This window comes from Zonotrichia leucophrys, chromosome 6 (assembly GCF_028769735.1).
Source record: "Zonotrichia leucophrys gambelii isolate GWCS_2022_RI chromosome 6, RI_Zleu_2.0, whole genome shotgun sequence".
NCBI lineage: Eukaryota > Metazoa > Chordata > Aves > Passeriformes > Passerellidae > Zonotrichia > Zonotrichia leucophrys.
In genome coordinates, this window is record NC_088176.1 from 18,897,128 (window position 1) to 18,919,350 (window position 22,223).

The window sequence follows — 22,223 nt, forward strand, 5'->3', positions numbered from 1 at the left end:
AGTTTCTGTCAGTGATAGATACCTCCCACCTACACCCTCCCTCTTTGGATGTGTCTTCTGGGGTCTGAGTCCACAGACAGAATTATACAAATAGATCAGTCATACAGATAGCAGTCGTGTTTCATTTATTACTCAGAATCCTTATGGGCCAAGAAAATAAGAGAAGCTGTATAAATGCAAACCCATTTATTTTGTTCCTCATCCCTTAAGGACCCTTATCTTCCAAAGCTGCCTCACTGCTGAGAAGGTGGGGGTGAGAGAAAGGAGGATACGCTGACACACACAAGGTCTAACTTTGGTTTAGCATGTCTCCACCACGGTCCACAGGACTCTGAACGTCACACAGAGATGCAAGGAAACTGAGGCAGGGGAGAAGTCTGGCAGCCATCTACAAAACCTCTCAGAGATGTGCCTGAGAAATGGAAACAGGTGAAGCAGGGTCCCCTAAGCCCCAGGCTGCCCATCTTCCTTGGTTCACTGTGACACATGCCACCAACTGAGGAACGGGGCAACAGAGGAGAGGAAACTCATCAAGTGCAAACTATTCACAAGTGTCAGACATTCAGTCCAGAAGAGTCAACACATTATCCCTTCTCCTAACTGCAAATCACCACTTGTCTCCAAGACAAAACTGAGACCTCAGATAGAAGGCATGTACCAAGCACACTGAATCACAGGGCGAGAGTAGGCCCTGCTAGAACGTCCCCTATTCCCTGTTTCTGCTAGAAGTCAGAATCTGTGGGAATGCACTCCAGAGCTCCTTGTGAAAACTCATTTCAAATACTGAGCAGGGAGAGCACGATGTAGCAGTGCATGGAAACACAGACAGTCCAGCCTCTCCAGCCCAGAGGCTCACAGAACAGCAGGGCTGGTGCATTCACAATGCAAGAGCTCTCTTGGATGCAAAGATGAGCTGACAAGAAAATGTCTGAACCCCAAGTCTTTTTCTCTTGCCTTGAGTTAATCCACTCGCACAAAGAGCATGAAAAATCCCATCTGTGCCGAGGCCAGGGACAGTGGAAACATCTTGTCCCCTTCCCATTCAGAACAAGCCCAAAGTGAATCCCTGTAGACCAAGCTCAGGTTCAGATACTTCAGCTAAGAGGAATTGTACCAGTCTTGTGATTCAGAGACAGATAAACCTTCATTTAAAAGGATTTTTTGCTTTGTGCTGTCTATGGTTTAAAAATTTCAGAGCCTCAGAGGTGAAGATGCTCTTGCTGATAAAAGAGAGGAGTCCAGCCTGCCATACAGGGATGAGGGAGAATTCCAAGAGGACAACACGTACCAACAGAGCTGCCCAGCTTGATCAGCCCCATACTTGGTATATTGAAACCCTGCTGAAGAGTGCCTTGACCTGCAGTAGACTTGAGCAGTGGCTGGGAAAGTCCAGCAGAGCACCAGTGTAAGAACTCTCTGCCCCACAGTGTAAGAGGCAGTGAAAGGCAGGTGAAGTGAGGTGGTTTAGGCTACCCAAAAGGCTGGTGGAAAAGAAGGACTGAATATTCCCTCGTGCTGCCCATATCCACTGCTCCAGCTGCCTCCCACTGAGGAAGCAGGATCTGATGCCACCAAGCACCTTATCCCTGGCGTTGACACCTGACACAGCCAAAATGGGCATCATAGTTATACCCACCTAAAACCATGGCACAGGGCAGCACACAGGACAGTGCAGTGGTGCCACACTGGTTGCCACACTCCTAGATGGAGCCTTTAGGCAGCCTCTTTCCTAGAGTACCAAGCAAAATTACCCTCCCTGCCCCCATCCCCAGACATCACTCCCTGGAGCTTTACAGCAGGACCACATGAGGGAGGGATGGGGACACAGAGAAACTGTGTGGGGAGGATTAAAAAAAAAAAAGGAAAAAATATGGAAGAGAGGCTGTGAGCAGAGACAGAGAAAGAAAAAAAGGAGTGGGAAGGGAGAAAGTGAGAAAAAGAGAGAGAGTGAGAAAAATGACAGGAGCTGAATTTTCGGCGCCCTCACTTTAAATCAAGATAAAAGACTGAAATGGAAAATAACAGTCCAGAGAAACCCCTGGACGGCTTTGGGCGTTAATGGAAACACATGGCTGAAGGCTGTAGTGTTGTCAGCTTCCCCGTGCTCTGACATTCCTTTCTGATAATCCGGCCTGCCATAAAATTAGAATAGCAAATACCTCCTGACAAAGATGCATGTTTCCCTCTATTGTGCCATCATAAAAAAAACTCCGCTGGTGACTCGAGGAGCCGCAAACTTCAATTTAAATTTACAGTGCGGCGGAAGGAAAGTGATATGCACTCAAAAATTTTAATAACCTATTAAGTTACGACTTCAATTTCATTTTATGAATATTTTCCTTGGGGAGCAGTGCTATCACAGAGAAAGATAGAAATTTAAAAAAGATAAATAGTGCCATTAATCTCCAACATTTCTCTTCCATTATCCTTGAAAATTAGGAGTTATTTTTGTTCAGATCTTCATGTAATTAGCTCCCTACACTTGATTCACTAGCCAGAAAATGACCATGTTCAGAAAATTAAAAATTTGTCATTAAGTGGAATTTAACATAATATCATTTATCTTTATCTATTCCCCAGCTGACAGCAGGAGCCTTGGAAGTGATACAGGCTTCTGTGTCAGAGAGTAGAGGCAAGTCCTCGACATGAGAGGGAGAGTGCAGGAGTGTGGGGGGAGGCTATAAGGATGTGGGAGAAGGGGAGTGTGTGAGACAAAAAGGAAGCAGGAGCTGGAGTCACAGGAAGAGGGGGAGAATAGGAGGAGTGGGCCATGGGAGGAGAGGGAAAATGCAGCAACCAGGTAGAGGAGCAGGGCAGAGAGCCAGGCAGGGCGAAGGGTGAGGAAGGAGCAGGAGGGATGAGGAAGAAGAGGGCAGGAAAAGGAAGGTTGAGCTATCTGCTGAGCTCAGTAGCAGAGCTCAGGAAGTGCCACCATGAAGCTAGCTGGGTGTCACTATGAACGCAGAATCGGTGGCCTGGTGAAATCCTGACCTGGCAGGATCCCTGTGTGTGTGCACTGGATGAATACCAAGGCACTGGTTCCTGCTGATGGCTTTCCCTAGTTCTTCCCCTGTCCAAGCTCATCAGTCCCCCATGAAACACAGGGCAAGACCCAGAAGAAATCCTCATCAAAGTCAGAGGAAGGCTTTTGCTGCCTATTAAAGACCTAAAGCCTATATTAGCAACAACATCCAAATGAACATTGGCTGTTAGCAGACCTCATCCTCTTCAGGTGCTTCCGAGTGATCCACTGAGTAACCTCCACCATGTCACTATCACCTTGTAGAGAAGGCAAACTGAGGCATAAGAACAGGTTTTTGACTTGCCCAAAGTGGTAAGATTGGAAGTAGAGCTGGGATCAGACCTTCATCTTCAACTCTTACTTTCCCCTCCCCTCTCTCTTCCTGAGTGCACACCAAAGTGCAACAAGACCAGCTCTCCAGCATGGGCTGAACTACAACAAGAAGCCTCTTCAGCTTCTGAATCTCTCTCATTGACTGAAAAACATTAGCCTCCTAACCATCTCATTTAATCTGTCTCTCCAACTCTCAGTGGCGAGATCTGATAAAATATCTCTCTGGAGAAAATGAAAGAGAGTAGGTGGAAGGAAGGAGAAGAAGACCATAAAGCAAACACTATGGGCAGGAGCTATTTTAAATAACTGGCTAGCTAAAAAAGCCAAGGACATTAGCTACTCAGCAGTTCCATCACAAGAGCTTGTGCTATTTTAAGCAAACCTCTTTGCCTCTCTATTCTGGGTTAAAGTTTGGGGATTTTTCCACTCCTCTCAAAGAAGTTCTGGAGAGTTTTATTTATCTGGGTTCCCTTGTCCTATATCCTAATTTTCAAACTTGGTGCATAATTTTGTTCTCATTTTGTCTTAAAAGTACAATGAAGTTTATTGGGGAAAAGCCATAAAGATTGGCATTGCATCAAAAACAAACTTAATGACCTTGTGCTCTACCATGTTCTCTTCTGTGCTAATCATAACACAGAATTTTGCCCAAATGTCTACTGGACAGTGTGTGGTATGTCACAGATCTGTACAAGAGGACATAAAACAGCAGAGGAACCTTCCAGTTCAGACACTTATCACCATGCTCCATGGTTGTGATTTTTTAATGCAACCTAGGGAGTTTTATAAAAAAAACTCTCCTCACAGGTTCCTGCAAGCCACAGTTGGCAGCTACAAAGTACCTGTCCATGTGCATCAACCTATTCCTTTCTACCTATAAAAGGACAAGATAGGTCAGGATGATTGTGCTCATCCTGTAGCAGGACACAGAGGCACTGAAAGTACCCCGGGTGCTACAGCAAGCCAACAGCCGATCCAGGCATGGGACCCAACCATCCTGCCTCATTTCTACAGGCAACCACACGCTGACAGCTCTGAAGTTTTCCACCCCCAGCTCAAGCAACTTCTGTATTCTGGTGCATGGGTAACTGGAGTCAAGAGCAGGGCTGGAAAAGCATAGGTCTGTATACTGGGTTCTGCTAGGTACTGGGTGTGGCTCTAGATTAGATCTTAGCTAGATAAAGGAAAATAGCAGCTACTACAGCACTTGCCCCAGTGGAGTGGCATGCTGTCTCTAGGGATCTGTTCTGAGACCCATTTACTCATCTTAAGTGTATTGCACCCATGTCTCTGGTCTAAGCACCAACTGGAAGTACCCAACACTCATCACCTGCCACATCAACATCACTGTAGAGCAAACTCTTTCCAACCAGTGATCTGAAACATCAAGAATCACCTCATTCCTTCAGCAGGCCATGTCCAGACAGTTAGCTGGGACAGTCACCAGGATGGAGGGCCCAGGGTGAAAAGCAAGGTTGAGAATATTGGCGTAGGAGAGAAAAGTTGATCTTTGTGGAGCTCCTCTCCATAGCAACACAGACCTGAACCACAGAAAGATTCATGAAGCATTTCCTTCTGTCCATGTTGGGATGGCTTTCTGACTGATGCAGAAATCAGCAAAGTGGTTTCCTCTCACTGCCATATTGCCCAAACCATTTTGCTGTGCATCCCAGAGCATGTTCTTTTCACCCTGAATCTCTAAAAGCCCTTTCCTTCAGGTCTCCTCCCTCCCACTCTGACTCATGCTCCTCCTCTCCCATCCCTCCACATACTCTTTCTTTTGCAGTTCCCCTTCATTTTCTGCCTCTGCTCTGTTTCTGCCCTCTCTTCTCCACTGCTAGAGCTATTTGATTCATAGTGCTCTCAAAGCAGAGGAGAAGGCCACTTCTTCTCTTATCCACTTATAACACAATTTACCAAAGTGCCTTCAATTTTTTTCCCTACTCCTTGACTTAGTGGCTATCCTTGCTCACCTTAAAATCAGTTCTCTTCTTTCCCCCCACTGTCTTCCTCTATCCACTTCAACCCCTTTTTATGCCCTTACAGGCTAAGCCAGACTGTTTTCCTCCTTTCTCTACACACAGACTCTGGACCATCCCCTCCTACTTCTCCCATTCTTTTCTCATGCTCCCCCTCCTCACCAGAGCTTCAGCACTGCAGCCTTAAAGCAGGATAAATGGATATGGATATCGTACAATAAAACCTTCAGAATGGAGAGTTTTGTGCAAGTGAACAGCAGCCAAGCCTGAGAGACTGAAAATTGGATAAAGGGATTAAAACAGTAGCACATTAACAGGAGATTTAGAGTGTAATAAACTCATTTCATAATAATATGTGCGTTGGGGCTGGTAATAAATCATTGCGGGATCCCTGCCTTCCGCAGTGCCGGAACGAGGCAGTGACCCGAAAGCGGGGTAGGATTTCAGTGAGATGTGGATTAATTTCACAGGGTTCTTGGCCAGGAATAGAGCGGCTGTGCCATTCCCGTACAGCTGCTGCTGTTACTGCTGCCTTTTGGAAAAAAAAAAATCCACAAAAAGCAAACAAATGAAACCAAACAAGAGGACCTGCCAACACTGCCTGGCACATATTTGTGGAGAAGGGTACTCAAGTAGCCTTCACTAGCATCACCCCAGAGGCCAAAACACTTCTCAGTCACCTCCCTGGACAATGTCCCACACCCATTCCACACCATCCTGTGGGTTGAAGATGATAAAACAGCAACAGGAAAGAAGCCAGCTAGACAGAAATGCTAGGCTAAGTTACCACATTAATGGCCCAAATAACCTTGTCTAAGGCACTGAACTCAAAAAAATCTAATGACCACATGCAGTAGATATTTAAGCCTGGTGGGCAGCCCAAGATGCAAACGTAGGACAGGTAGGGTTGGGGAAAAGCTTAGACTCCAACTCACCTCTGCTGCACAAAGCTCAAGAGAAGTTACAAAAGCAGTGATGCCTCAAAGCAAGAAAGGGAGGAGAGCAGCATGCTGGAATGTTCCCAGAGAAAGAATATAGATGGATCCAAGCCATATTGCAATTAGGTGAGGCAAGGACTTTGCAGCAAGAGGTAATAAAGAAATAAAGAGCAGGAAAATGCAGTACAAGCACCCTGAAACAAAGGACTTGAGGAGGGGACAGTTTGATGGTATCTTAAGAGCAGTTGGGGAGCAAAAAAAGCCTTCCCAAAAGAGAGGTATGGAGAAGCTCACAACAACCAAGGCACTGGATCAGATGACATGGAATTTGGGCTCTACTTCTTGCCTCTGCAGCCATGGAGACTGCTTAAGACAGAGAGCACTCAGGGAAAGTCCTGCCTTGCCTTACCTTGAGCAGTAGGAGTGTGGCCCAGTCTGTTGAAGAAAAATATGTGTTGGTTGGCATCTAATACAATGTTGACACACTTTAATACAAATGGACATGGAAACAATTATCTGTATTGAATAAAAGATTGGATGGGCCAATCTCCAAGGAAATTCTCTAAACATAAGCCAAGACTAGATGGGCATGAAGAAGGGGAGGGTAAATTTAGGTGAGCAATATGGGACACTGTGAAGGGTGAGAAGGAAGTGAATCACCAGCAGTGCAAAATTCAAATCTCAAAAGCAGACTTAAGAGCTTGGAGACCTACAGATTCACAGAGATTTGTCTTTGCTGATATTGCTAGGGTGAGAATCACCACGCTTATTTAATCAAGGCCAAAGTCACAACTCTGGACTTGAGTGAAAATATTAACCTCTCTGCTGTAGAGGTAAATATTTCCACTCAAGTCCAGAGTTGAGTGGTAACAAAAGTCATAAGTTCACTAATCAGCCATCCGCCTGCATGAGCAGATGGAGGATGTTCAAACCAAATAAGCCATGTAACTTTTCTTCTAATGGAAGCCTAAGCCTTGCAAGAGGCCTGGATCTGAGGAGGAATGCTACCTTTATATACAAGTTTTCCAGCTCAGCAACACCACACAGTAAAATGATGGGAGCCCCAAGACTCCACCCAATGAGGTCAAACAGTGCACACAGAGCTACCAGGGGTGCATCAGTGTCACAGGTACTCACTGAGAGGTGACTGTGCTGGAGAGAAGAGCAGAGAGCCTGATGCACCACGACAGTGTGTGGCCCTGGTGGCATTTAAGCCAGCTGGGAGGGTGTTCACAGTGGTAGTGGCAGCAGCAGCACTGCTGCTCACCTAAGCTGGCTTTCTCTCATTACCATAGCTCTTGCCACACCACTGAAGTGTAAATTCACTCAGTAAATCACAGCGGCTTCACCGTTGCAAGACAGTACTCAAGAAGCACTAATAAAGAGGGAAAATTGGATTTGCATTGAAGTCAACCTTAAACTTCATCTGTCAGTCACTGCCAATCAAGGCCTGTAAGCTCCAGCCAGACTTCCCTGGTAGTAAACTGGCCATGGAGACTTGGGAAGCCAAGGCACAGAAGGGAATACACTCAGCACAGGGCCTTCATATTCCTTCACCCCACAAGAACCAACAAGACAAAGCCCTCTGTAATAAAAGCTGGTGGACAGTGAACCACAACAGAAAGTTACTCTGAACTAGAGTGAACTAGAGAGCCATGGGGCTGTAAAGTGCCTTGATTTCTCTCCTGCAGAATTCAAGGGAGGTGTTTCTTCCTGCTACCCCTACTAGGTGATATTTAAGAATAAGAAGAAAATTCCATAAACCCTCCAATCAATTTGACAGACAATTTCAGCTAGAAAATGCAGGTAGCTCTGAAATAGCTCTGAAAATGCTGGAGGACCCAAGTTCAGTGTCCTCCAAACACTACATCACAGCTATCAGTCAAAACTATTTCTTTTGTGTAAAAAAGGACCAATGCTAACAAAAGGGCTGAACGTGGCTAAAACAAAATATGGGGTTTTTTTGTTAAATACAAAGACTTGAGTTGGCCAAAATGACGTTTTCATGAGAAAGGAAAAGAAAGAGAGAAAATAATAGAAGAAAATTCTTTAAGTTTTTTTCCTCATTTAATAAGATCTTTTTAAAAAGGAACAGTGAAGAAAAGCATAAGGGATTTTTATACATGAAAGACTGAGTCTGTTTCACAACATCCCCCTTCTTTACTAAGATGAAAAATTAAATTAAAGCTATCTGATTCATTTCCCCACAACTGGTGTACAGTTGCACTGACCTGCAGTAGTTTTAGGTCTGCACTGCTGCAAAGGGTCACCATCTCCCAAGGCACACTGCAGGTATATGGCTGGAGAGTTAAAGCATGTCGTTGATTTTTTATTTGTCACAAAACATCATTGCAATGCAGTGGTATGATACTTTGTTGGCCAAAAATCACCTTCAAGACAGTTCAGTGCTATGACATGGTACACTGTCAACAGTAAATCTGGGCTGGAAGGCAATAGCCCATTCTAATGCTGATCATTGAAGACACCAGAAACAATTAAATACCTACTGTTAATCATGCTACCTGCCTTACAGGCAAACCACCTTGTTCTGTAACCTTCTATGACTTTATTAGCTCAAGAGGCTCATATTAGGTTGCTTTTTGGACAGGAGACTTGCAAAGACCATGCAATGTTGGCAGAAATGGCACAGCTGCAGTGAAGTGCTGACACTATTCACAACAGATGGACCCTGGACAGTTCTAGGGAGTGCTGATCAGGTGAGCCCTAAGCTCAAATATAATTTTTTACAGTCATAACACTTTCTATTGGAAGGACAAGTCACACTTACCAACATTTCCAAGTTCCTGCACAAGCAGTTCCTCCCTATTTAAATTCCAACTGGGCAGCAGAAGTGTCTTCTTCAATTCTATTGCAAAGGAATTATTTAACATTTCCTTGGATGCAAATAAATGCAGACATAAACAAGTTGCCTCGCTCTTACAGAATAATCAATGGCACAAATGTGAGATTGAGAACAGTAACTGAGGGAGAAATTTTGCAGAAAAAGTTCAAGTCGAACCAGAGTCATCAGTGTAAAGTAAACTGAATTCACTCATGGACACTTTCAAAGAGAAGCACAGATGATCAGGTATGTCAGACCTCTCTGTGTTGGTGGGGTTTCAGCTGGAACATTAAATTTAGGCCTGGATCTCAGATCCAAGGGAGATGGTGGCAAATAAGAGTCCTTTGTGAAGAGAAGTATGACCGGTCCAAGACCTAGAAAGATGAAAAGAAATTAACATGTTCCATTTAGAGGTGTGAAGGCTTGGGAAAGACTTCTTTCTAGTAGGTAAAATATTGAACAAAAAGGACTGTAATTAGCCATTTTCCACGCCAACATGGAAAAGAGAGGAATACAAACTGCAGCAAGATCCAGATTAGACATGAGGATCAGGTGCCTAGTGCTGTGAACTAGTGCTACAGGCTAGTGAAGTACTGAAACAGATTGCTGAAGGGAAGCTGTGATATTTCCATCACTGAAAGCTCTTAAGGACAGAAAATTAGCTAGAAAGTTATAAAATACTCATCTGAGGTAGAATGGGTCTTGCCCTAGGGTAGGGAGATGGACTGGATCATCTCACAATGCTAATTCCAGGCTTAATTTTTCTGATAATCATATTCAAATTAAAGAAACTAATTCACAGTGAAGCTGATTGATATGTCCAATGTCATATATTAGACCAGTAGCAAGAGAGTATTAAGACCACCAGTGACTGGTATATGCACATCAGTGCATTTGCTTCAATACCAGCCGCAAAAAATTTTGAAAAGCAAATGGGGAGAAGGGCAATTTACTGTGATTTCCCTTCCTTAGTGTTCAAAAATATTACCAAAATAGCCTAATCGAAAGGCTGTAATATGTGTAACTATATTATTTCCATAAGTAGAAAAAAATTCTCAATTAAAATTGAAAATTTTTTCTTCTTTAAGTTTGAGGGTGGAATAATGTTAAGCATTAAAATTATCATACTTTTCATTAAGTAATACAGACATTTTGTTAAAAAATAAGAGAAATACAGCATTTAGACTTGTTCAGAATTTTTTTCCCTGAGAAAATGCAATGAAAGGCAAATGTTTTTCAGGTCATTCTATATCTACCTTCTCTTCAGAATGAAAAGAAAAACATTTTAAGCAAATTACTTCCCCACTTTGGCATTTTTGAGTCCAGATTTCATAACCAATGGAAGCACATTTGTGTTGCTCTCTTGTGGAAGGTAGCAGCAAGAATTTGGGGTTCCTCAGATATGTAGAGAGACATAGTGTCAATGGTCTTGATGAGTTTTTGGTCAAGGAGCGGGAACACAGGTGATTAGCAAGTTTGGTTAGCCTGAGGTTTGTCTCTGATACTTTCTCAAAGCAGGTCCCTGTGCTGCCTTCCTGTGACAACACAACCCTGAACTGCATGTGCAGAGCCAGGTGTTGGGGAATGGGCCTGCACCCCTCATTGCCCAGCTCATCCTGCTGAGGTCCTTCCTTATACAACAATGGCACCTTTACATAGCACAGTGTACTTTGCATGCTGTTTGGCAGAGCCCAGCTTGAACCATGTGCTCACTCCCTGTCACTCCACTTCCAGAGTCACACACTGCAAAATTAGTTCCTTCTCCACCTGAAATTGCAAAATCTGTTTATCCTTCTCTCATAGGGCCAAATTCTTTGCTGGTAGAATTTCGAGGAACTCACTGCTCTTCACTGATGCTGCCAGTTGTTCTGCATGTTCCTGTTACATTGACAGATTTTATTTACTGTATGCAGCTGGTATAACGTACACAAATCTACATGGCTATTTCCAGGACTGTGTAATAAGGACAGCAAAATAATTTTTTAGATCATGAACAGAGTCCACCCAGATTCTTCCATCAGATCATGAGCAATGGTCTATAGTGAAATGCCAGTGGCATAAAGAGAAACTAGGTAAATTGAGTCCTTAAACTGACAGCCTTCTTCCAAAGGGTGAAGTTCCTCCAACCACAACATACATGCTTCACTACAAATGGGACTTATGCAGGTTAAACTTCGCTCCTGTGTAGGACAAATTGTCCCTTCTGGGCCACATTCTTACCTCATGTAAGTTGATGCCTTCATGTTATTGCCCCAAAGCCCTGTTGAGCTGAAATCTCACCTCTCTGCCCCCCAGGCTAAGGATCTGGAGCTTTCCATGCAGTGACAAAAATTCCACATTTTTAATGCTGCTTTGTTGCTACCATCACCAAATAAGAGTCTGTTCATCGCATGGTCTGCCTTGTATTTTTGTCAAAACACAAATACATCAATTACTCTCATTTCTCTCAAAGGTCCTGTGCATACAGTTCTTGCTGTGAAGTAGGGAATATCATTTGTCTGAACTTCACTTGAGTATTGGTCATTTTCAATATGCTTCTGTTGCATTAATGGTAAAATATGGGAGCCCCTCAAATGGTAAAAATAATACCTTTAATTTCCCATAGATAATAACCAGAGTCTGCAACCTAGCAGGCAAAGTGATTACTTCAGCTTTTAAAGATGCAGCTGTGAGTTCAGAACTGTATTTTCAGTGCCTTTTCTGTTCACTTTGTTCTACTTGTGCAGTTTTAATTTAATTAATATCTATTGATTAAGCAGAACCATAAAAATCATAACAACAGCTATCATCACCAATGGGTCAAATTCAGACATGCAGTAGGGTGTGCAAGTGCTGTAGGAGGAAGGGCACTTGAAAGGATGAGAACTTGGGGCTTTTGTTAAAGAAGAAAAATCATGGTATCAATACACTGATTTTCACCAGAGGTCAAGCATACCTGATCACATGCAGCTGACATAATGAAACCCTCAAATTCAAAGAAAAGCTTTATTCCTCCCAGGAACAGTTTTAAAAGCTTTGAATGTCCAACACTGAACTTCTATCAGCTGTGAGGACAAGAATGTAAAGAAACACCTCATTAGATTCACTCAGATCTACTTCTTAATGATACTGGCTGTCTCCCTCCATAAGTTTCAACAGTAAAACCACACACTTAACCAAAAAATAGTATTCTCAAAATGGGGAGAAAAAGGAAGAAGGATCAATCTGACAAGTTTTGTCTTGGCAAAATGAAAAAAAATAAAGTGTTTCACAGCAACCAGAATGCACAGTTTCACTCCAGGCTAGTCCTTGTGATACAGTATTAGATATTTGTTTCTACTACTCTTTAGAGTTGCATTTAAATTTCAAAATAGTCAATGTAATGGAAAAAATGAAAGCTTACTTTGCTTCCAAATGTTAGGGAGAAAAAGCATCTTGAGTTTCCCTGCATCATTGTTTTTGGTTAAAAATTTAGTTTTCAGCCAGAACACAATTTACCAATGATGACAGTCTCAGTGTCAGTGGTAAGAGGCAAAAGAAGCAATCATACAGCACAGCTGTAAAACCAGCAATGGGAATTACTCCTTTATTTTGCTACATATGTGGAATTGAGTGTGAAACACTCACAGAGCTGTCTCAAAACCCTTCCTCTGATGCTCATGATTGCACCTGAAAGGCCCACAGAGATCCCTGTGATACCACCACCTCATTTCCTCATTTGGGAGATAAACCAGCTGTCTTCTTTCATCACCCAAAATAAAGCAGAGGTAGGGATGTTGACAGTGGGGAATTCTCCAGAACTGGCCAACCCACCTTGCAGGTACCTGTAGGAAAGGGTGTGGTAGCAGCTCATGGCGGTGGCTTGCCCAGGTCACATCACAGTCCCACAGACCTGCAGAGCTGGAGCTCAGCCTTTCCTGCTCCTTCCTGGCAGATGTCAGTCCATAACTCCATGGAGCATGGTAGATAACACAGCCTATGGCCAGGTGATCATCCATCACATTTACATGTTTCCTTATTTCTGATCACAAGGACCAAGGTCTCTGAGCCAGGACCCGATCTTCCTCACTGGTTTCACTTCCAAGTTAGTTATAGTTACTACAACTAGCTACAGCTGTAGCTCAGAAATCCTTTAGTGCTTTGTCTTGTGCAATGCAGGAAAAGAAACAGTAGTTTTCTAGAGTAACCCAAGAGTAAGAGATGCTCTGGAATATACTAGTGGTAAAAATAAGAAGCTCATCTAAAGCACACAAGGGTTAAAGAATTTCTTTACCCAGCATAGAAGCTCACAGTTCAGAAAGCATGCTCTGAGAGACAGACCTGCCCCCTCAGACATGCAAGGACCTCTCATCAGGAAAGCACAAGGCAAGATCCACAGTGCAGATCTGAGAGCAGAAACAGCAGTGGCCCTGTGCAGCAGCTGCTCTCCCCGCTAGTAAATAGGCTCAGCTCACCCTGACTATCTTCAGAGCCAGTTGCCTGATGCAAACACCGTAATGTTTTGCATCAAGGTCTCTCTTCTGTACTGTTCACAGTGATGGAAAAGGAGTTTCCCAGTTCCCCTCTAGTCTTTTCTATCTGTGCATTAAGCACAGAAGAAAACAGAGTAAAAGATGGTGAGAGAACTTTTAGGATGCATACCCCACTTTATGAATTTTCTTTTAAATACTTCCTTTGTCAAGTGACATCTTGGATGGGAAGGTCAGGCTTTCCACCTGTCCAGACATCACCTGTTAGTTGTCTGAGATAAAAATTGCCTTCTTTAGACTTCAGAATTAAGGTGTTGTTGAGATGAAAAGAGTTCACAGCTATACAATACATTAGAAATCATCATTCTATTTTTGTGTTATTCTGGATCAAGAAGCCTGGAAAAAAATTAATTTCAACATCAATAGAAAAGGGCTCTCCAAGAGTAAAAGACATATAAATGGCCTTGAATTCATAGCCAATTTTAAAACACCATCTTGCATAATCAAGAGCGTAGCCTAGGAACTAAAGCAAGGTAAAGCAAAGAGGACATTTGCCCTACACAGTATTACATTGTAGATAGTCTTATTTAGGGGAAATGTTCCCAGAGTCAGTCATCAATTGGAAAATCGCATCCAGTCTTGGTTTGACTCTCTATGGATGGTACACAGCTGTGAGTTTGGTATCTTTAATCTTAAACCACAGGCAAAATGTTTCAGAAATAATCTGGGCTTCCCTCTTTCAATCTCAAACACAGATGTCCTCAAAACTGGCATCAGTGTTGACCAAAAGGCAACAGCATAAAAGGAAAATATTTCTGAGGATGCAATCTGCCACATCTCTAGCTCACACAAAAAAAAAAATATTGTGTTGATTTCATCTTCCTCAGATCCACTCCCACATTTGGAAAGCCACTTTTAATAGCACTGCTTTTTAGCTAATCAGATAAACACTATGCATGCTGCTGCTTAAAAGCAGTCAAGCATAGCATGAACTTCAGCACTTCAGAGTTTTGTGCTGCATCTACCCTGGACCATCACCTGCTAGCACTGGGCAAACAGAGAGAGTGCCTGTCCAGAGGGAAGACCCTTGACACTGACTGTGCATGGACTTGGGTCCTCTCTGCTGCTGCTCATGGTTCTTGAGGAAAATGTGACCAACTATAAGCACAATGTCAAGCAGAACTTTTTGTGAGCAAATTAGCTGTCTCCCCTTCAGAAGTTCAGATCTTTCAAAATCCTTATTTACAGGAATTCAAACAAAAAAAAATCCGAAGCAAACAAGTGTCTCTGTGTCACCTCTTGGCACTGGAAATGGGAAGACTAACTACAAGTGCTCCTCTCCACAATATTTCTTTCTGTGACCGTCCGGCCAATGATACCTAAATCAACATGTCCCTGGTTCCATCACTTCTGTTATTCTACAACTATGTCTATCATTGGGGTCCTCTACTTCTATTATGTCCACATAATGCCTTTACCCATTTGGAACATCTCTATGGCCGGCTGTGTAGATTTGAGATTATTTGCCAGTAATGAGAATAATGTCCAGCTTCCAGTGTTTGTCCCAAACCTCATCTTTAAAGCCCTACAGAAGAAGCAGAAGGCCACCAGGAAGCAGCTGTGTTTTTCAAAGACTGTCCTCTATTGTTTCCTAAAGGCTTCCAACAATCAAACTCTTCTGGATCTCCCAAACAGGCTAGAAGATTATCACCCATGTTTGTAACGACCCAGTATTCCAGCTAGGGATTTATTTTGCTCTCCCATCTCCCTTCTGTGTTTTTTTTAAAAACAGCATCACAGTATAGCAGCCACCACTGCTGCAGCAGCTCTGTGCAAGTCACATCAATTCCATTCCCAGGGGTGCAAACCAATTTCTCTTGTTTTTCCGCCCGTCTCTCTAGCTGAACCTCCAGCAGCCTTCAATCCCATTAATCCAAGCACTGCTGGCGATGACGAAGACTGATTTCACCGGCAAACGATCAATTTGTATCTCCCCCCCTTTTTTCTTTTTTCCCCTTTTTTTTATTTTTTTGGTGCGATGTACAAAATATCATGAAAAAGGCGTTAGTGGTGATAGTTCCACAACAGTGAAATAATAGAGTAATAAGGCAATCCACTTTTGACCTTGCAGGACAGCTAATTCATCTACCCATCTATCTTAATTATTCCCTGGGTTACAAAAGAGAAACTGTACAATTCATTCATTCCACGGTGACAATTCCATTTTCCACCCCCAGTAAAGCACCATCCTTTCTCTGCAGTGATTCTGCCATAGACCACATCCCTTCTCAGCCTACTCACACCAGCCCTCATGCAAACAGTCATTGAAGGCCTGATCCAAAGCCTGTTGAAGTTGATCAAGTCAGGCCCTTGTTGGCCCCAGTGCACTCCAGCCCATGCCCTTCTATACTTGCACCTCATTTCTAAGCAAACAAGGAGTCAGCCACCTTCACAAACCATATTAAAAGTGGGATTTCTGGCAGAATAGACAGGTGTGCAGACAGGCTAACTTTGCCCTCAGAGAGTGATCTTTTCAGATCTTCTCTCTTGTTTCTAGAAAGAAGGTATCTTACACAAAGGTACATATTATCTTAGAAACTCTGTCTGCACGGGATGAGAGCAAGATAGGACCTCAGAACTTGGAGGGCACATTGTGATAAGGGTACAAAGAAGACATAGGCCAGACAGTGGAGAAGAGTCAAAGAGCTTTTTTTGATGGCACTGTTTAAAGCTTTGCATCATTTGCTGAATATTAATTTGTCATGGAAGAAAGTATCTGAATCTTAAATACCTTACAACCTAATTTTACTGCTGCTTCCCCTCAGAGATTGAATACAACTTGCTCATTTTTAGACATGCCATATACAAGTAGACTGTTTGCACACAACTCTCCAACCAGCAGGGAGAGTCTGGTGTGAACGAATGTCTCCTGCCACGCTCTGAAAAAGCCAAGGTTAGTCTTCGCCTTCAATAGGAAAAGGGGTTGGCTGGCATTTGCAATGCCAAAGTTTGACATCCTCCCTTACAGCCTAACAGTTGCTAGGAAGAAAATGGAAAATTATCACAAAAGGAGGTAAGATCCCACAGACTCTTGGTAGTCCCTCCTGTGAGTTAAGTTGAAAAAAAAAAAAAAAAAAAAAGCAGGGGAAATCCCCATAAGGGACAGCTGTTTCCAGTCAGGTTTGCCCTGCTGAGACTAGTCTCGATTGCTCATATATATCCTTGAAGACTTGCACTTTTCTAGCATCTGACCCTGGTTTTAAGGTCATATTTGGGCTACAGCTCACTTTGTTCCTCTACTTAGCATCTTCATATTCCCTTTGGACTTTGGAGCAAGCCAGACTCCTTTCCTCTCCTCACCCTCATCTGTCCCCCCTTCCCTCACTTCACTTTCTTCTTGCTGCTCAAGCCTGTATCTCTGTTTGTCTATTCAATATCCAATTCTCCTTATCTACTTTATACAACCCTCTCTTCCTTAAAGCCACTAAACTCAGCACTTCCTCTGTCTCTAACAGGTATTTTTAGCTTAATTTCCTTTGCTGCCCAGTTTCTCCATCTCTGTCATATTGGTCTCCAGTTTTGGCTGCCCTACTGTAACAAATTCATTCTCTTTTTCACATCCCTCCTCTCACCTCCTGGTTATCGTATCCCACATAGTCCATTCACACTTTTGATTCACATTAGTAAAGCAACTTAAATCTTCCACCAATTTCAATCCACTGATACATCCTCTGCTCCCTTCTATATTTTCCCACTCTTACTTCATTTTCCCCTTATTATTGTTTTTTATATTTACTGTGGTCCCTGACCCACCATGTCATCAACCTACTCTGCTTCCTCCTCCTCATAAACTTTTACATGAGCAGAAAACCTATTTCCATCTTCATCACGTCTAATCTGAGATCACAGTCTTTTAAGAGAAGTAGACACATCTTCTTACATGACATTTATACTGTGCCTTGTCAACATGCAGTGCTTTGAATGGCTATTATTAATACATTAGTAATACAAAGACACCACCCTGGGTTCAGATGTCCCCGAGATTGTTCCAATACATCAGGGTAGTACTAGGGCTGCTTTCCCCTTTGTTACCATTTCCCCCTAAGTCTGTCCCAGCAGTTCTTTTTTTTCTTTTAGATCCTGGGCTAGGCTGTAAACTGAGAGGAACGACAATACTTACATCCCAGAGAGCAGAAGTGGAGCCTAAAGTTAGGTGTACCCAGGGTTAGCAGGAAAACCCACCCCGATGACAATAAATACCCAGGAGATTGCACAGATGCCTTCAAATCCTTTAGCACAGAGGTGCCTACTGACATCAGCTCCTCTGAAGATGAAAAACCAGTTGATAGGAGCCTGGCACAGAAATGTGGGCAGAATTTAAGCCAGCTGAATACAGCCCTGGATGCCACACAGTGACAGTGAAAACAGTGAAGCAGAAGGCAAAGCCTGGACCAGTGGTGCTGCTTCACTGCCACATGTGCTTTGTGCCTCAATGTGCATTTCAACAGAACCTGCACAATGTGTCCAGGCTCTTTGGAAGCAGCAAGTGGATGCAAAGATGAGGTCTACAGTGAGTAATGTTTCAGTACCAGCAGCAAAGCAGGGCAGGCTGATCCACAGGTATAGCTGACAGGCTGGTACACTGGGAACAGCCTGTACCGTAACTACCCCAAGCCCCAGCAGAGAAGCTGTACAGTATCACAGTGCAGAGTGACGCATAACTGCTTTTTCAGATAAGACATTGACTACCAACTGAGATGGATGGATTTCAGTCACTGACTGATACAGGTAAGGCACTCTTACTTGGCCATCTTCTCTCTGTTAGTATATTTACAGGATAATAACAGTGATGGCCCATGAGCCCTGGCATAATGTGATTTTTTTCAACAGCTCAGAATTCATACCGGATAAGTATCATGCTCCCCTCAAGAATTAACCTTTCTGCACCTCCTGCCACGCTGGTACTTTTGGTATGCAGGAACATTTCCCACCTCAGGCATAGTTACTAGTCTCCTTCTTGGCATTGGATATAGACTATAGCTAAACAGCTGAATTCTTTGATCTTCTTGATGGCTGGTGCACATACAAAGCTTTTGGAGTCATGTACTTCCTTGTTCCCCAGGAGAGCAAAGTTTCTTGCTTAGCTGAAAATTAACTTCTGGAGTTTGTACTTGCTCACTTCCTCTTAAATGGCCTGCAAAGCAGCTCTGAAAACCAAATATTACATTCCCAGGATCCCACTACTGCCTTTTCTCAGGCACTCCTCAAGACAAAAGAAAGGTGAACAGAAGATTAAGAAGAACAGTAGTGCTGGCCAAAGAAGTTTCAGAGGAGAGAAAAAGGAAAATGGAATGAGAAGATAGTGAAGGAGAGAAAAAGGAATGGAGGGAGAGAGGGAGCAGCAATAATAAGGTCATTTGTTACAGGAGCTACTCCTAGTCTGTGTGTATGTAACACAATTTGAGCTAATTGTATTGCCCTCACTTTGGGGACGCTGCTGTCTGTCTCTGAAGCTTTTTCTAATTTCCCCCCTTAATGTACGATTTCAGAATCTTTCATTCTAATGATTTTAATGCAATCAGCAAAACTATGCATGTAATTGTCTTTGGCACAGCACTCGCTGGAGTGGCACTCAGGGACAGCTCCCTGAACCCAGGACTCCGACAGGAGAATGCAAAACAGGCCTGTTTTCAATCACCGCGGCAGAAGGCAGCCGGCAACGTCTGCGAAAGGCTGCCGAAAAAAAACATTTGTCGGAAGACAATGACAAAAAAGGGGGTCTCAGCTCGGTGCTATTCAGAGACAATTTGTAAGCACGGCTGTTGAAGTCGATCCAAAGGCTCCGGAACAGCTGGAGCTTTGCAGTGATTGATAAGTGCGCCCAGGAGAACTTCATTTCTGCCTGAATGAAGACAAAAGCCCCGCGATGCTGGGCGGATGGGTAATGTCACTATCATTAAGTAGTGAGAGTGGATATGCCAGACCTTCAGATGGGGACACAGTCAGGGCTATGAGGAGAGGTCAGGGCACCCTCCCTTCCTTCCCATCACCGCCAGCTCTCTCCCCTCCCTGACTCCCCCGCTCCTCTCACACACACTTTCCGGACAAACACCCGCTCGGCTAATTGTAATGCCCATATAATAGAAGTTTCCCCAGCTTGTAAGTACAGATCATAGGTCTCTCCTTCTCCTCTTCATGACTGCTCTGCACACACTCCTTCCAGACCTTTAAGAGCTGGTTCAGACTCCAGGCCATCCACATGCACCTACGCATACTGTCACTGTTGCTCATGATCTCACACTCAGAAGGCACCACCCTGCTGTTTTCTCCTTCATCCCTGTATTCCTCACCAGTACCTCCTGAAATCCAAAGCCTGCATTTCTAAAATCAAGTCCAGCTTAAATTTTTGGGGCAACCCTGTGAAAACAGAGTATCAGCACATGAGAAGAAAGGACATGAAATACAAAGCTGACCACAATGGAATTGAACTGGCATCTACGTGCTTTGCACTGAATCTCAAGTGCTTAAGGTTTATCTGGTTTGGGATGTTTGCTGACACAGTCCCTTTTGCTATGTGGAGTTGCCACATCTCACATGCAGTCATCATGAAGAGCATTGGAGACAAGTGAATAAACTAAAACTTCAGCTTTCACTTTGTGCTCTTCTCATGGTGAAGAAAATGCTGGAAGATACAATGCAAGTTGTTCTGAAACAAGCACCAATATTAAACAACCCTTTGCATATCAAATTACTTTTGGTGGTGCCCACAACTACCCAAATTCAGGAGATGGCTCCTCAGTTTCTACATATTCTGTAGCCAGGATGTTGGACACCTCTGAAACTCTGCAGTACAGTTGGGAATCAGCAGTGCACCACAGAAGCCACCAGAAAACAGTGCACAGCAAGGGTGACATTGCTACAGGAAGGGGAGCAAACTGCCTGAAATGTCTCTAAGCCTGGGTCACAAATCCCCTGTGGATTTAACAACCTACTCAAACACTTTCTTCTTTCCCTTTCCCTTCCCTAGTGAACCCAGCCCTTTTCTCCTGCTGTCAGTGTCCAGCCTAGGCAATGCCAGAGACAAGACAGAGACTTCTTCCAAAAACCCTGCAGTCTTTACTTTAGCAAGAAATATTAGCTTGTCACCTTCTGCAGTGGTTTAAGGAATGTGAAGGCAAAAGAAACAGAACTGGAGAAAAAAGGTTCAGATGGGCAGACAGCCCATCACTATTACACTACTTGCTGACATTTTAGGCCACCCCACTCACACATAATGCAGCTAACTGCTATTTAGATGACACAACCTAAGAACACTCAGAGCTACAGTTCCTCAGTGGGGATCCCAGTACAGGATACTCTCACCAGCCACAGCTGAGTGACTAATCATCAAGGGAGATGAACCTGAAGAAAGGTGAGAAGCTTAGAGTCAGGAGCTCTGGGACTGTTTCCAAACTCTATTATTGACCTGGACCAAATCACACCCAGTCTGCTGTATCTTTTCCTCTCCACTTTTCTGCTCAAGAACTCTGCAGTACTCTACAGGATCCAGGCTGCTGTTCAGCTGTACACTAACTACTGCAACAATATCCCACCCTGAGATGAACCTATCATCTGCCTCAGCAATAACATTTCCAAAAATCCCCATCTACCAGCCCCCAGCATATTCCTGCCTTGTTGCCAATACGTCAGAAGCCATAAACCAAAGTTACTCAGGCAAAGCAAAACCACCAGCTATCAGATTATCACTTCCCCTCTGCAGTGCAGCTCAGATCCATTTGAACCTTTTATGAGCACCACCACCATCATTCCCTTGATTCCCATATCCTTCACAGGTATTGTGCTGCCCTAAGGGAGGGAGCTGAGAGACCTAGAGATACTCTGTGCTGGAGGTGGTATTTGTCAATTAACTATTTAGAGCCCAGGAGGCATAAATTGACCATTCTCCTACTCATTCAATGACACCTGTGTCAGCAATCCCAGGCCACCTCAGACTGTTGGTTCTTTGGGCAAGGGAAAGCTTTGTACAAAGCCTATCACGTGCTCAGGCCTCTATACCCCCACAGGAAGCAGCAGCAGCCCATACAGATGCAGCACACTCACAGAGGTGCCAAACATCCCTCTGGGCCCTCTGTGGGTGGTGGAAGCAAAGTCAGCTGACATTATTCTCAGTCTCCCTCCACTTCCCAAATTCTAGAAACCTCTTGCTGAAGCAACATGGGGGTATTTTTACTGACTTACACCCAACCAACATCTTGCACTCTCTGCAAGGTGATGGAATAGCACAGGCCAGTGATCAGCAGGAAAGCCAGTTCCTGCTGGTTTGCAGAGGAGCACTAGCCCCACTGCTATTTGTACACGTCCTCTGGAATCTCCACATTCAGCACTGTTCTTGCCAAAGCTACCACGAAAATGTGCACATCATTCCCTAACCTCCCTGTCCCCAGAGCTGGCACTGGCTGCTTGTTCTGCCTGCCTGCTTGGACAGCTAAATAGTTATGCAGAGCACTGCAGTGCTGGGGGGATCCCAGGCCTTTGGCACATGCTTTGGAGGTCCCCTTGTGGACATCCTTCCTGAGCTAGTAGCCCAACTTGGCTGCAGCAGGAGAACATCTCTTGTAGCCTTTCTGAAGCAGGGGAGTCACTGCAGACCCTTTCTGGAAA

The 22,223-nt window shown here is 43.9% G+C and overlaps 1 long non-coding RNA gene across 1 annotated transcript; it reads right to left on the reverse strand.

The window, feature by feature from the left end:
* Nucleotides 1–9,242: 9,242 nt before the first annotated feature.
* Nucleotides 9,243–13,082, reverse strand: LOC135449918 (uncharacterized). Its single transcript, XR_010440897.1, has 3 exons — nucleotides 12,907–13,082; nucleotides 12,050–12,158; nucleotides 9,243–9,488 (listed from the first exon to the last, which is right to left on the reverse strand). It is a non-coding gene; the product is annotated as an uncharacterized LOC135449918 (long non-coding RNA).
* Nucleotides 13,083–22,223: the final 9,141 nt, after the last annotated feature.